Source organism: Phascolarctos cinereus, unplaced genomic scaffold (assembly GCF_003287225.1).
Source record: "Phascolarctos cinereus isolate Bilbo 61053 unplaced genomic scaffold, phaCin_HiC Scaffold_7;HRSCAF=346, whole genome shotgun sequence".
In the NCBI taxonomy this organism is placed as follows: domain Eukaryota; kingdom Metazoa; phylum Chordata; class Mammalia; order Diprotodontia; family Phascolarctidae; genus Phascolarctos; species Phascolarctos cinereus.
Window position 1 is genome coordinate 61,336,137 of NW_027556180.1, and position 15,974 is coordinate 61,352,110.

A 15,974-nucleotide genomic window follows, 5' to 3' on the forward strand; every position below is an offset into this window, starting at 1 on the left:
CAGAAACATTACAAAATAAATTATCATAATTTTTTAGTTTGTGTGTATTTTAATTCAGATAACTAACTTTTGTACACTCATTTTTAGCTAATACTATCATAGTTCTTGACCTGGCTTTATTGCCTAGCCATTAAGATGACTCTCTTTATCATTTTCTCACTGCACATAATTGTGTACAACTACAACAAAGTGCTTTCCCAATCTTTAAATAAAGAATTACACAGAATTTAGGTGTGTAGCCCAACAGAATCACAGTCACAGAATTCAAGAGTTGGTTAAGGGGAGCTCAGTGGCCATCCAGTTCATCACACACATAAAAAGAATCCTTGCCATAACATTGTACAAATGGTGAGCCAACTGTTTGAAGATTACCAATGAAGTGGAACCCAACTACTCCTGGGCCATCATATTCCAGTTCTAGACTGCTTTAACTGTCAAGAAGTTTTTCCTGACAACATGATTAAATCTATCTGTCATTTAAAAATTAAATATGTAATAAATTTTACATGTTACTTCCAAAACATTTCTACTTGTTCATCCTTCATAATTTCCTTCTGTTCTCTTTTGTGCATTTTAATAAGTACTCATTAGCATTTTTTAGCAATATGGTTGCAATCCTCAGCCTTTGACCACTTTTATTTAAAATTACTCCTAACCCTACCCCTATCCCCCAAAATAAACTTGTAAAAAGAAGCATAGTCAAATCAAAACAAATCCACACAATGGGCATGTCCAAAATGTATGTTTCTTTCTGCATGCTGAGTCTACCTCTCTTTCAGGAAGTAGATGAGCGATATACTTTATTATAGGTCCTCTGGAAATGTGGTTTGTTATTGCATTCATCAGAGTTCTTGAGTCTCTTAAAGCTGTTTTTCCTAACAATACTATTGTCTTTGTATTAATTATTCTCCTGGTTCTGCTCACTCTGTATCAGTTTATACCGTCCAGGATTCTCTGAAATTGTCTGTCATCATTTTTCTTTTTAATGTTTTAAGTTATTAGATTTTTAAAAAAATTTTGAGTTCCAAATTCTTTCCCTCCCTCCCATCCCTACCCCACCCATTCGGAAGGCAAGTATATCAAGTATAACCACGAAAGCATGTGAAACAAATTTTCATATTAGCCATATTGCAAAAAAAAAAAAAGGCAAATGTTTTGTCATTTCCTAATATACAACAATATTCTTATAATCATATACCACAGTTTGTTCATCTATTCCCATCCTAATTGATGGAAATTTTATCCCATCCTTAGATTCTAGCTCTTTTCATTCCTGAGTTTGTTGCTTTTGGAGTTTTAGGAAATGATCAGTGAGTTTTTCTATTTTGCTTCTACAGGTTTTGTTTATGATGTCTTGAAATACAGTGTCTCGACTTTTTTAATGATTATTTTCTGGAATCCAGTGTTTTTTAAACCATTTCTTTTTGTCTTGCTTCCCAGGCCAGTTGTATTTGATATCCTACAGATTACATTTTTTTTTTACTGCTTCAGTCGTGATTTTGTTCTAATATTTCTGGCAGTGTCTGAGATTTACTGATTTCTCTTTGATGTATTCTAGTTTTTAGGGAGACAGTTCCTTAAGAAAAGCTTACCACTTTCACTGATAAGCTATTTATTCTTTCTCTTTCCCCCAGAGTCTTCATCTTATATATTTTCATTTCTTCTATGTCTCCATGCAGTCCTTGTGGAAAATCTTTTTTTTTTTTGAGTCCCTCTTTGCTTGTTATAGTTATTCTCCCCTACATTTGGGGGAATCTCTAGATCTACAACAATTTTGTATACTCAGTGTCTCCTTTGGTTTTCTCATCCGTTCAGCTATAGTTTCTGAAGCAGAGCTTTGCCAGGGCTAGTCTCTGACCTTACCTACACTTTGCTAAAAATGGGATACTAATTAATAATCTTGTCAATAAAGGAAATGTGCTTAGTTTGATATGACTTGTTCTTTTTTTTCTTACATTTTTTATTTTTTTCTCAATTACATGTAAACAAAAAATCTTAACTTTTTTTTTTAAATTTTGAGTTCCAAGTTCTTTCCCTCCTTTCTTCTTCTCCCCCCTCCTTGAGAAGGCAAGCAATTTCATATAGATTATACATGTGCATTTATGTAAAACTTTTCCATATTAATGATGTTGCAAAAGAAAACACAGACCAAAAAACCAAAAGAGTAGTAAAGATAATTTTTAAAAGTATGCTTCAATCTGCATTCAGACTCCATTAGTTCTTTCTCTGGCAGTGGACAGCATTTTTCATCGTAAGTGTTTTGGAAGAGTTTTGGATCATTGTATTGTTGAGAACAGCAACGTCATTTTCAGCTGATCATCATACAATATTGCTGTTATTGTGTAATATGTTCTTCTGGTTCTGCTCATTTCATATTGCATGAGTTCATATAAGTCTCTCCAGGTTTTTTCTGTGAGCATCCTGCTCATCACTTCTTATAGCACAATAGTATCCCATTCTAAGCACACACCACAACTTATTCAGTCATTCCCCAAATGATGGGCATCTCCTCAATTTCCAATTCTTTGACACCACAAAAAAAGCTGCTATATATATTTTTGTACATATAGGTTCTTTTCCTTTTTCTTTGTTCTCTTTGGGATATAGATCTAGCAGTGGTATTACTGGGTCAAAGGATATGCACAGCTTATAGCCTTTTGGGTATAGTTCAAAATTGTAATACAGAAAAAAACAACAAAATTGCAATACAGAATGGTTGGATCAGTTCACAACTCCAAGAACAGTGAATTAGTGTCCCAATGTTCCCACCCCCTTCAACATTTGTCATTTTCCTTTTCTGTTAGATTAACCAATCTGATAGGTGTGTACCTCAGAGTTGTTTTACTTTGCATTTCTCTAATCAATGCTGGATGTGACTTATTCTTAATAAAGCCAGCCTATTAAGGACAGAATAATACACACACTCAATTGGGTATGGAAATCTTTCTTACCCTCCAGGAAAATGGGGGGGAGGGGACAAGAGAGCAGGAAGATGATAGAGGGGAGGGCAGACTGGGCAGGGGGTAATCAGAAGCACACACTCCTAAGAAGGGGCAGGGTCAAAAGAGAGAATAGAATAAATGGGAGGCAGGATAGGATTAAAGGAAATATACTTAGTTTTTCACAACATGACTACTATGGAAGTGTTTTGCACGATTACACATGTATAACCTGTACTGAGTTGCTTGCCTTTTCAATGGGGGGAGAGGGGGAGAAGACGAAGAGAGAAAATTGGGAACCCAAAGTTTTAAAAACAAAAGTAAAAAAAAAAATTGTTTTCACATGCAACTGGGAAATAAGATATACAGGAAATGGGATATAGAAATCTATCCTGCCCTACAGGAAAATTGAAGGGGAAGAGGATAAGAGAAGTGGGGGTTGAGAGATAGAAGGGAGGGCAGATTAGGAGAAGTGGTATTCAGAATGTACGCCATCTTGGGGTGGGAGAAAGGACAAGATGGGGAGAAAATTTGGAACTCAAAATCTTGTGGAAGTGAATGTTGAAATCTATAAAAAAAAACCAACCAGTGTTTGTTGAGAAAAAAAATAAAATAAAGCCAGCCTAGCTTTTTGGAATCACCACTTCACTTTTCAGATGTTCATCAGCCATCCTTTTACTAACCAGTTATAGAATTTTCCCAGAAAATGAACCATTTGGCCTCCCTTTAAAAAAAAAAACTCTGGAAAATATTTGCTTTTCTCCAGTCTTAGAGTACTATTACTAACTTTCATGATCATTCATGTATCCAACCCATCATTATGGTAGATTCACATAATGATTTCTCTCAAATATAAAATTTCACACATAATACCTATCTTAATATTGGCAAAATTAGATTTTATCAAAATGTCTTTTTTTTTCTTGTAAGGGTTTACTGAATCTGAAGACTGGGTTTGATCATTTCCTCCAAAAATCATTGACCGGTTCTTTAAACAGATAATTGCACATGACCAAGTATTTTCTCAACCTCAACTCTAGATCCCCAGAATACCTCTCATTATTTATTAATGATAAGCTAAAAAAAGAGAGTCAAAGGACTAAGTATAAATACATTTGAGGCTATATAAAAGTAAACTAGACTGACATGTTAAAACACAGAAAAGACAGTTATCTTTTATGATTGAGGCACAAATGTATTCTATGAAATCTTTTATGGATTAGTATGACATTTATACATTGTGAAACATAAGTATTTTTTATATTTCAATCAGCACAATAGGTATCAAGACCAAACTATAAAACACTACAAAGCTATGGAACATTTTTCTTGGTGAATGAGGCTGCAACTACCACAAATGTCATGTCTTTTTTTTTAAACAGCTTTATCAATGTCACCTACACTTTATAATGTTGGAAATATTCAATAGGGTAAAAGTTATGAATTCTCAGGTCTATTAAATAGATGACATACTAGACACATGATTGATACAGAGTTATATAGTATATGGCAGCATCATGTGTTAAGTTAAGGGACAGTCAGTCATCTAGCATTTATTAAACACCTACTATGTACCAGGCACTGTGCTAAGCTCTTTCACTTTTCAAAGAAAAGTTTAAAAAAAAAAACCAAAACAGTTTCTCTTCTCAAGGATCTCACAGCCTGATGGAGGAGACAACATAGAAACAATTATGTAGACTCAATGTCATGAAAGCCTAAAGGAAAGAGAGTATCAAGGAGAAAAGAGTGATCAACAGTGTCCTAAGCTGCAGAGAGGTCAAGAAGGATGAGGACTAAGAAAAGGCTATTAGACTGGACAATTAAGAGATCATTGGTATCTTTGGAGAGAGGAGTTTCAGTTAAACGATAAGGCTGGAAGCCAGACCATCTTAAGAGGAAAGGAAGTGAAGGCATCAATTGTATACCTCCTCAAGGAGTTTACTGTAAAAGGGAGACGAGCTCTAGGACAACAGCTAGTAGGATTGGCATGGCTCAAGTATAAATTTTTTAAGGATGGGGGAGACATGGGTATGTTTGTAGGCAGTAGAGAAGCAGCCAAGATACAGGAAAACAATTAAAAATAAGTGATAGTAGAGGTAATCTCATGGAGAAGATGGGATGGAATGGAATCATTGTACATGTAGAGAACTTTACCTTGGCGAGGAAAATAGGCCACCTCTTCATGGAGAAGATAGTGGCTTAAGATATCTGAGTGATATGAGATGAGGAGAGGATAAGGAGTCCTTAGCAAATGGCCTCTTTTCAATGAAATATGAGGCCAGGTTCTCAGCTGAGTGAATAGAAGGAGAAGGAGACTGGGGAAGTTTGAGGAGGGATGAAAAATTTTTGATAGAAACTGGACCTGTGATCTCATTGTTATCAGAAGAAGCCAACATTGGTTGGCACTTTATCAGCAACATAATCTTAGAGAATTGCCAAAAGCATTGGGAGATTAAATGATGTGTTTGGGATGACCATACATAGTATATTTCAGAGGCGGGCCTTAGACCCAAGTTTTCCTGTCTATGGGGCCAGCTCTTTGTCCACTCTTCCAAGTTTCCCATGTGTTGTTGGATCCTTTTAGGATCCCTAACTATTGTTGCTAAGCTAGAAAAAGAGGAATAGGAATATCTATCAGAATACAAATCTAATATATGTGCATTAGTTCTGGTACAGTTGAGATATGTCAAGGGAATAGTTTGACTTTTTATATTTACCTTTTTTATCATGATGAATGAGAGATTGCTACAGGTTTTCAAAACATGAAGTTAACTCATTTGGTTTTCCCATATTCTGTAGAAACAGAGGAAGTCTATCATCATGCTACTGGAGAGACATCTTCAGTAGCATTTAGAAAAAAGTGTTTTGTGACTCTCAGGTAGACCGGATGTGGACTTATTAGTAAGGGAAGAGGGAGAAGTGAGGAAAATGGGAGTCGATTAGTGGTAAAGTATATATGAAAAGCAAATAAGGAAACATGCTAAGTGCAACTATAGTTGCCTGATATACATAGAGCAAGAGGTTCTCTTCTAGGTATTGGAGTCCCTATGTATTTGTTATGTGGTAGTTTTGTTCTTTCCATAGAAATCAAATTTCTGAATTATTTCAATTAATTTTATAGCTTACAGAACAAGAAGTAGAAGCAACATTGGATAAATAATGTTGGATAACGGTCCTATTTAGGTTTATCCAAGAGAAAAATGCAGTTGAACGTTATTTTAAACAACATTTGGCACAAAGATTTTTTACAAATAAAAGTGCTTCTGATGACTCAGAAAAAAAAATATGATATCTAAATTAAAAGTAAGATAGATTGTAATACTCATTAACATTTTTTCCCCATTAACATTTAATGCAACAGGGGCAGCTAGGTGGTACAGTGGATAGAGCTCCAGCCTTGGAGTCAGGAAGACCTGAGTTCAAATCTGGCCTCAGTCACTTGACACTTACTAGTTGTGTGACCCTGTCACTTAACTCAGATCATCTCAACAACAACAACAAAAAAAAACATTTAATGTGATAGTTGAGCACAAGTAACTTATGATTGTGCACATGGTGATGTGTGATCGAAAACATTTTAAGTGAATTTTAATTTGCAAATTCTTTTTTTCTCCTTCCAGTTAATGTAGAATGTTTCTATAAGATATTCTTCTCTAGAATTAATAAAATCCTAAGAATCCCAGTATCTTTTATAGTTCACTTAGTGCTGCTTGAATACTCTTCCTTCCACTGTCTATTCCCCCCAGCTAACCAAATTTAGTAGAAATAATGCACATTTCAAAAGCTTTATTTTGGTCTTGTTACTATTTTCCTTAAAGTAAATTAATAAAGATTAGCCTTACTCTTGACAAGCACTTCATATTTAATTTTCTATTAAAAGAGTAAGAGTTATCTTAATGAATAAAGATTCAGTTCTTGCATATGTGTCCTTTATGTCCAATGATTCAATGTGGATATCAGTTCAAATCAAAACTGGAAGACATGTTCAAGGATATGAACATCTCAAATACAACTATGGATCAATTCAGGCAGCATCTACGGGCTACAGGGGTAACACTCTACTTTATTTCATATATGTTTATACATATATTCTTTTAACGTAATCTTTTTCACATTTTGCTTCATAAGCCAGATGAATAAAGTCTTCCCCTTTTAAAGTAAGTTAACTCTATTCTACTCCACTAAGACATTTATTTGATTCCTTTGTTGGAGTATTAAATGTCGAGTATTTTTTCAAGGAGCTTTCTTTCATAGCTCACAAAACTTTTCAAAATCTTTGATTATTCCTTAAAGATAAAAAGCTTTTGTTCACAGCTCAATTACTTTGCCATTTAAAAAATATTATTCAAAGCAAAACAGTATAAAATTGTTGCTAAAACTAAAACAGGCATGTTGTCCAAAATATATTGCTAGAAAAAAGAATGAGATCTAGCTTTTTTTCACTTAGTCCTAAGCATCATCCCTCTAAACTATATGATCTCAGACAAATCACCTTTTGTCACTCAGCTATTCTGTCTCTAAAATCAGAATAAAGACAAGACTAATTTATTTATACTTAAGTGGGGATTTTCAAAATAAATTGAGAATGCTGATTTTAATTGGTTAAAAAAAATTAAAGTACTCTGTAATGTTAGACATAATCCAGCGGAATCTGATATAAATTCCCCACACTAGAAACTGTATTACTACAATAATGTTATAGTAGTTTATTACTAATAATTGCCTTTTGGAAAGAAAACGATTTAAGTGCTTACTATGTGCTAAGCATCCTATATATACATATATAAAACCTTTCAAATTTGTGGCTAAAACTTTGAAAAATCATGCAGCTTTCTTAGCTCCATACACAATATTCTGCAAAGATTTTAAGGACATTGATAGTGGGTGATCCATTTTTATGAAGAATGCATACTACCACTTAGGCTTAGGCAACTCAGTTAAATTCTTTCCTTGAAAAATAGTAGTATGCTTAAATGTAATTAAGTCACATCACATCAATATTCAGCTTAACTCCACATTCCTTGGTGTTTATACTTATGAATGATTACCACTTAGATTGTCCACACTGGTTACAAAACTTGTTTATAGTTTATAATTTGTGTTATAGTCCTTTTGGATTTAAGGCAGAACGACAGCTCCAAGTAACATAACTTAATTACTAATAATTTTTTGATGCCAAAACAAAGGATACTAATAAAGAATCTATAGTCTTTCATGGGAAAGAACTGGAAATTCTGTGATAAATCTATAATCAAGCAAACATTTTGGTACTGGTTCAAAAATGGAAGAGTAGATCTGTGAACAAGACCAAGCAAAAAAAATATCAAAAAATGGAATCTGGTATTTGACAAACTTGGGAAAGAACGGCTTCTTTGACAAAAATCATTAGGAAAACTGGAAAGCAATTCTGCGGCAATTAGGTGTGTACCACACTTTTACACCACATTCCAAAGTAAACAAAATGAATTTGTTACCTGAATGTAAAAGATCATACCATAAACAAAGGATACAGTGAAAATCTGTGCCAAGATGTGACATAAGCGTCCCATTCCCCTTTATCCAAGGTCCATATCAGAACTGGTCAGCTCTGCTGCAATTGAACAGCAGCGTGTTGGCTCTTTAACTTTGGGATCCATACTATATTGGACCCAGAAACCCCCGCCCAAAAAAAAAAAGAAAAAAGGAAATTTTTTTTTCCCTCCACAGGAACCAGTCTGGGGTAATACCTGGGTAACTTTGACTGTACCAATCATGAATAAACACAGCAGGTGATTCATTTAGTATATCTCCCCAAATCCCACTTTGGAGGTGAGTATTCAAGCAGACCAGGTTGCTTCACATCACAGATTCATTATCAAATTAGAGGCATTCTCAGACACTAGTTGCTTTTTTTTTTCTCCTATCTTCATTCATTCATGGATTTGCTCAACAATTATTTATTGAATATGAAACAATATTTTCATACAGTGCAATTTCTTGATGTTTAAGCTGACAGTGAAACTTCTCCAGCCCTTTCTGCTGTAGTTACTAGTACAGTAATAGTATTTATGATGGAGAGGACAGGAAAGGAACAGAAGAGATTTGGGGTCAAGATAAATAAGATTAGACAACGTGGTTTCACTATAAATACTTTTTCTCTTTATTTCTGGAATGTGTATTTAATGCATTTAACAAGTATTATTAGGCAGACAAATTTTTCTTTTTTTTTTTAATCTCCCTATTTTCATGTATTTTGAGGGCTTTGGGGGAATAATATAGATAATATATATGGAACAGGCCATAATGACATTCTTGAGTAGGTTAATTCTCTTATAATACTTGTAGAATGAATACTATATCATTTAAAAAATGTTATATTTGTGAATAACACGTTTTGGTACTCTGTTGTTGGATAAGAAAACCTCATTCTAAAAGGACCCACAAAAATATTTATAGCAGCTCTTTCTGTAGTGGCAAAGAATTGGAAATTGAGGGGATGCCCATCAACTGATGAAGGGCTGAACAAGTTGTGGTATATGAATGTAATGGAATACTGTTGTGCTGTGAGAAATGATGAGCAAGCGGACTTCAGAAAAACCTGGAAAGACTTGTATGGACTGATGCTGAGTGACGTGAGCTGAAATAGGAGAACATTGCACACAGTAACAGCCACGTCATGCGATGACTAACTTTGATAGACTTAGCTCTTCTCAGCAATGCAAGGATCTGAAACATCTCCAAAACTCTCATGATGGAAAATGCTATCTACATCCAGAGAAAGGACTATGGAGTTGGAAAGCAGATCAAAGCATGCTCTTTTTTTTCTCTCTTCTGTTTTGTTTCGTTTCTTCTTTCTTGTGGTTCCTCTTATTGGATCTAACTCTTCTTTACAACAGGACTAACGTGAAAATATGTTTAATAGGAATGTATATGTAGAGTCTATATCAGATTGCACACCATCTTGGGGAGGGAGATTGGGAGGAAGGGGGAGAAAATTTAAAACTCAAAAGTTTATATAAGTGAATGTTGAAAACTAAAAACCAATTAATAAAAAATTTTTTTTTAAAAAGGAAAATTTCATTCTACTCAACTCTATTACAGAGAAAAGAAAGGCCAGTCATTAAAGACACTGATTTAATCTGAATTTGGTTTCCTTTTGTGTTCCTTTCTTCTTGGGGCTGATGAATTCACTTCAGCATGGATTCCTGACAATTGTACACAGTTGTATCCTGTATCAATAGCATATCTGCTAACTATTTGTTAAGTATGATACTCTGGGGGACTGTCATTATAACATTTCATGGAAAACCCATCTGCAGATCCATCTGAAAATTCTAATTACTCTAATAATATTATTTACCTCTGGGATTTTTCCTAATTTTTAATCCCTTGGTTTTTGCTTATGCCAAGAAACTTAGATTTCAGGCCTCCTGCCCTGTTTTAGGCATTAGTATGATCTTTGCACTATTGGAAGTTTCAAAGGGAAAAATGAGTTTTCTGAAGAACTGGAAAGCCCATGTAGAAGATCTCCAGACTTGAAGAAAAAGAATCTCACATTTGTTTTCAAATGCTTTAAATGATTTCAGTGGTTTTTCCCATTTCCTTTAACAATCACATAACAAGTACTTTACCATTGAAGCTGAAAGGCTCTGATGGCATTTGTGATACATATCACTTATCAGAGTCTGCCCTTTGTCTGTCGTATGGACACAATTTTTGAGACTCTATCATTGTACCACCACAGCTTCTACTGAAAATATAAATAATACAGATCTAGAATTGGTTGAAAGATGTTAATACAAACAGGTCACTGAGTACTTGGCTAAGTTTTTAAATGCCATCCAACATCCTCTTGGTTTTATATGCCACCTATCTCCCCCCCACCACATCATTATTTATTCATTTATTGTGTTAAATTTTTTTTAAATTTTGAGTTCTGAATTCAATCCCTTCCTCCTGCCCCTCTCCCACCCATTGAGAAAGCAAGAAATGTGATATCAATTATGCATGTGAAATCATGCAAAACATATTTCATGTTAGCCATATTGCAAAAAAAAAAGGCAAGAAAAATAAAGTTAAAAACATGTTTCAATACGCATTCAGACTCCATCAGTTTTCTCACTCTGGAGGTGGACAGCATTTTTTATCATAAGCCCTTCAGCATTGTCTTGGATCATTGTATTGATCAGAATAGCTAAGTCATTTGCTGTTGATCAGCACTACAATTTGCTGTTACTGTATAGAATGTTCTTTCGCTCACTTCCCTTTGCATCAGTTCACATAAGTCTTTCCAGGTTTTTCTTAAATCATTCTGCTCATCATTTCTTATATATGCTGCCCATCTTGAGTGTAGAAAGAGTACAGGTTCTAAACATTCAGTTCGTTAATCTAAATATCCTTTCTTGTCAAAACTTAGAGGTTGGTTAATAGTATCATGCTATAGATATACAGCCTGCTATAGAGAGGCCAAAGAAAATGAAGACTGAAAAAAGCTTGGTTTTGAGTTTGGTAATTAGGAAGCCATTGGTAACTTTGTGGATTAGATTTGAAAGCCAAATTATAAGGGACTGGAGATAATGGGTATAGGACTATTTTTTCAAGAAGTTTGATTGTGAAATGGAGTAGAGAAATATAACTAACTATATGGAATAAAGAAGCATCAAAAGCAAGCTTTTTAGGACTGAAGAATACTGAATATGTTTTTAGGCTAAGGTGAGTGAATGAATGTAGATAGGGATAAGGTATCTGGGTGTCTGCAGTAAGGTCCTGGAAGAGGTAGTAAAATGGAGTCAGGACCTCAAGATAAAACAAGTGTGGAGAAAGGATACCTGAGAACTCCAAAACAGAAAAGGAAGGTGGAAGAATGAATGAGTATTGATGCTGAGAATCCCTCCTCAGCTAAAAGTGATCTTTCTTTCCTTAGTTGTTTTTTTTTGTAGCACTTCAGATTTCTTATTTCCCCTTACCACATTCTACATTATTTTAAATTGCATTTTTTTTTTGTTTGTGATCTGGAGGTGTGTTTTTTTTTTCAGGTGCTTTTGGATAGCTTGCATTTCTTCTTTGGGAAATACCCCTTCATATCCTTTGATCATTTCTCTACTGGAGCATGGCCCTTGTTCTTATATAGTTGTCTCAATTCACCATAATATCTTAAATACCAGACTTTCATCAGACAAATTTGTTGCAAAGATGTTCCTCAGGTAACATTCTCCTCTAATTCAAAGTGCATTAATTTGCTTTTCAAAAAGCTTTTTAACTTTATGCTTGTCATTACTCATAGCACAACAGTATTCCATCACAATCGCATACCATAACTTGTTCAGTCATTCCTCGACTGATGAGTCCCATTCATTTTTTAACTTCTAATTAGTAAGTTTTTCCTTGGAGCAAACCTAACTTAGTCTTTCTGTAGCTTCCAATCACTGCTTTTAGTTGTCCTTTGGCACCAAGCAGAACTCTTTTATTGGATAACACTTCAAAAAGAGAAAACTACTCCCCTGAGTTTCCTGTTCTCTTAAGATATACCCAGCTGCCCAGATCCTTGAAGTGATCCTCATATAATATGACTCCAAAGTCCTTTATAACGCTAGCTGCCATTCACTTGGAATATCATTTCTAAAATGTGCTCAAGAACAAGCTATTTCCTGTTGCTCTAGTGTCATGTTTTGTCTTTTAGGAAATCTTTGAGCAAATTTTTTTCCTTTCCTTCACAGTATCTAAGATTTACTATTTCTTAATAAAGTGATTTTAAATGATCTTTTATTCCTTTTGACAAATTATCACTAGTAACAATCTTTATATAGTACTTGTAATTTCTAAAGCCTGTCAAACAGTTAATTCTTAGGATCTTTATGAAGGGCAAGAGTATAACATCCCTATTGTATATCATGTGAATTTGGTGGGCAAAGTGTCACTTTTTAGGAATCCAGGTGTTTTTTTTTTTCCCAGTTAGATTTGTTTAGATATACCCACCATTATCCATTGCTGGGCAGTTCAGGTTTTCCATTGGAATGTTTCCTGAAGTCATTAGGACCTTACTAAAAAACTACTTTTTGATCCTGATGTGAACAGAGAGAAAAACAACTGACTTTTAATTTGAGTTAAGCTAGTTTCCTTGATGAAGGGATTCAATGTTAGCTATACAATTCAAATTTTTTTCCCTTTAAATAGAGTAGAAGCAATTGTGAATTGACATTTTACTGGTAAAAATTTTGACTTTGAGGAACTATTAAAAAAAAACAAACAACCCAACAATTTGTTTTGCTGTCTTGAAGCAAGGGTATTTTCAGAGTAGTAAAAAATATTGAGGGAACAGCTACAAATTACAAGCAGCAGCATATTTTATCCAAACAGTTCTTTCCTACAGAACATACTTTAATTGACACAGTTAGCAAATTTAGGGCATTAGTTGACCCATGTAGAAAATATTGAGCACTCCCTAGTGTCAAGGCATTCTAAAGTTCCCTAAAGATGAAACTGAAGGTTCTTAACAGCTGCTGCCATAAGTATGTCTGAAACCTGCCATAGGTCACAGGGATGATATGTCTGCAGAGAAACCAATTTAGGATAAACCTTAATCTGTTCCAGTTGCAAACTGACATGTTAATCAATAACTAAAATAAGAGTTTCTTAAGATTAAGAATATTGCAGCAGGATAAATTCCCTGATTCAACTCATTAGAAAAAAGTATTATTTATAAAAATATTATTCTTTACCTGCTTTATTAGAGTGTATATGGGTACACACACACTAGCAAGGCATTAATGGTTTCTAGTTACATGCAGGTATTTTAAAATTCCTTTCCATGTTTGGGGGGAAAAAAACAAGTTCACATTTCACAGCAACATAATGAATTAAGGAATCTTAATAAAATTTGGAAAGAGAATTCTAGGAGTAACCCACTGAGAAAGTTAAAAGTAATTACTTCTGGGTATATACAGTTCCTTTGACTAAAAAAAATCAACTGTAGTTTTAACTGATAATATCTGGTAAACATGTTCTTTTCCTTCCTGAGTTTTCAGAGTCCTTTGCCACATCTGAAACTTAACAAGTAAGGTATAATTAAAAAAAAAAGCCCTGCACATACAACACACATTAATTCATTGGGTTAGGCTAGGATGATATGCGCAATTTAGATGGGAGACTGTGGTGCTGGAACAGGTCACCTTAAAAAGTCTCCTTCCAACACATTATTTAATAAAATTATGGAAATAAAATTAAATCTCCAGTGAATCTTGTTGCCCTGACAAATTTCAGTTTTAAAAAATGTCCTGAAACCACCCCTGAAATGACTATATTTTTAAAATTTTAATTTAGTGAAAGACTTAATGTTCTGAAAAATGACTTTTCTAAGTAATCAATATCTTGGAGACTCAGAGCTCCCACCCCCAGCTCCCTTCTCTAAAGTCCTTTAGAAGGAATTACTGATAATGAGATTGCATTGCATCTCCTTACCCTAGTCAAACCCCAACCCAAGCCTAAATTGATTTAATCAAAGGTCTAGTCAGGCTTGGGTGGAGACAAGATTCTTCAGCTTAGATAGCTCAAGGATGAGAGTGGTCTGGTATGGTTGGGGGCTGATCTGGTAGAAGAGGTATTTTCTCTGTAGTTGGCAGGTGGAGGTGATATCAGCCCCTGTTGAAAAGGTATATAAACTGGGTACCCCAACTCCCAAATCGAGCCAGTTCTGTACTGGCTTGGGGGGGGCCCAGTTATGGACTGTAACTCCCATGCAATGCATGTCGCCAGCTTGAGAGAAATTAAAACGTGGACACACAACCTAATTCATTTGTCTCTTTCTTAGAACAAACTCCGTGAAAGGCTGACAATGTAAACAAGAATTAAATCAAATGTAGTAATTTTATAAATTGCTGTAGAGGTTTACAAATATAGTAGAATTCAAATGTTAAGGGCAGCTAGGTGGTTCAGTGGATAGAGCACCGGCCCTGGATTCAGGAGGACCTCAGTTCAAATCCGACCTCAGACACATAACACTTACTAGCTGTGTGACCCTGGGCAAGTCACTTAACCTCACTGCCTAGCCAAAAAAAAAAAATTCAAATGTTAGCACATTTTTAGCTGTCTCTGTAATTAAAAAGTTTAAATTTTTAAATTTATTTTAAACTTAAATACAAAACGAGGGGGGAAATTTTCCCTGTACACAGCAGAGCATAGAGAGAATTCAATATATAAAACCATGAATTTCCATTTCAGATTGTTTATTTATTTATTTATTTTTGGCTATGGGGTTAAGTGACTCACCTAGGGTCACACACCTAAGTATTATGTGTCTGAGGCGGGATTTGGTCCTCCTGATGCCAGGGCAGGTGCTCTATCCACTGCCACCTAGCTGCCCCTTATTATTTATTTATTTATTTTTCAGGTTGTTTACTTTAAAAAAAAAACCTATGTAATAAATACCACATACTGTTTTCAAAGCTACCCAGCTTTTCTGTGCTTTCTTCTGAATTCAGGACATCGGGGAGGTGATGCGATGACATGCAAGTGAACTGGATTGAAGGGAGGGAGGGCTGTGCAAAGTCACCGGCCTCACTTTCTCCTCCAGAGCCATCTGGGTCCAGCGGCGAGATAACAGATCAGGACGACTGGCGACGGCCCAGGGGGCAGTGGGGGACCTCGGCCTTTTTAAGCTAAGGTCTTTAACAGGCCTCAGTCTGATTGAGGCAGGGCCCATTCGGTGATTAAGTAACCCTGAGGGTCTTCCCCCTCTCAGACCTATTTTTTAAAGAGGCTATTCTTTGCCTCACATACACATATATACACATTTATTATGTATGTATCAAACACACGTACATATACTTACATACATACGCACGCACACACACATATATACACATATGTAAAACCATACTATACATACTTCTATTGAAGAGTTCTTTCTCCGGAGGTGGATTGTTCCAAGTCTTTCCACGTTTTTTTTAAAGCAACCATCTCACCTCCCCTCAGACCGCCCAGACCCGGCCCCAGACCGCAGGCCCCTCCCTCAGCCTCGAGGGGCGGGGCTGGCCTCCCCGGAAGCACGGCAGCCCGGAG

At 35.3% G+C, this 15,974-nt stretch overlaps 1 long non-coding RNA gene across 5 annotated transcripts in view; it reads right to left on the bottom strand.

The window, feature by feature from the left end:
- Positions 1–15,962, bottom strand: part of LOC110200255 (uncharacterized) — a 129,891-nt gene extending 113,929 nt beyond the window's left edge. For 2 of the 5 annotated variants that reach the window (XR_002322204.2, XR_002322202.2), the window contains exon 1: positions 15,802–15,961. This is a non-coding gene — a long non-coding RNA (uncharacterized LOC110200255). Of the gene's footprint in view, positions 1–15,801 lie in introns of all 5 variants that reach the window. The other 3 variants (XR_013483407.1, XR_013483406.1, XR_002322201.2) reach the window with 3 other exon arrangements.
- Positions 15,963–15,974: the final 12 nt, after the last annotated feature.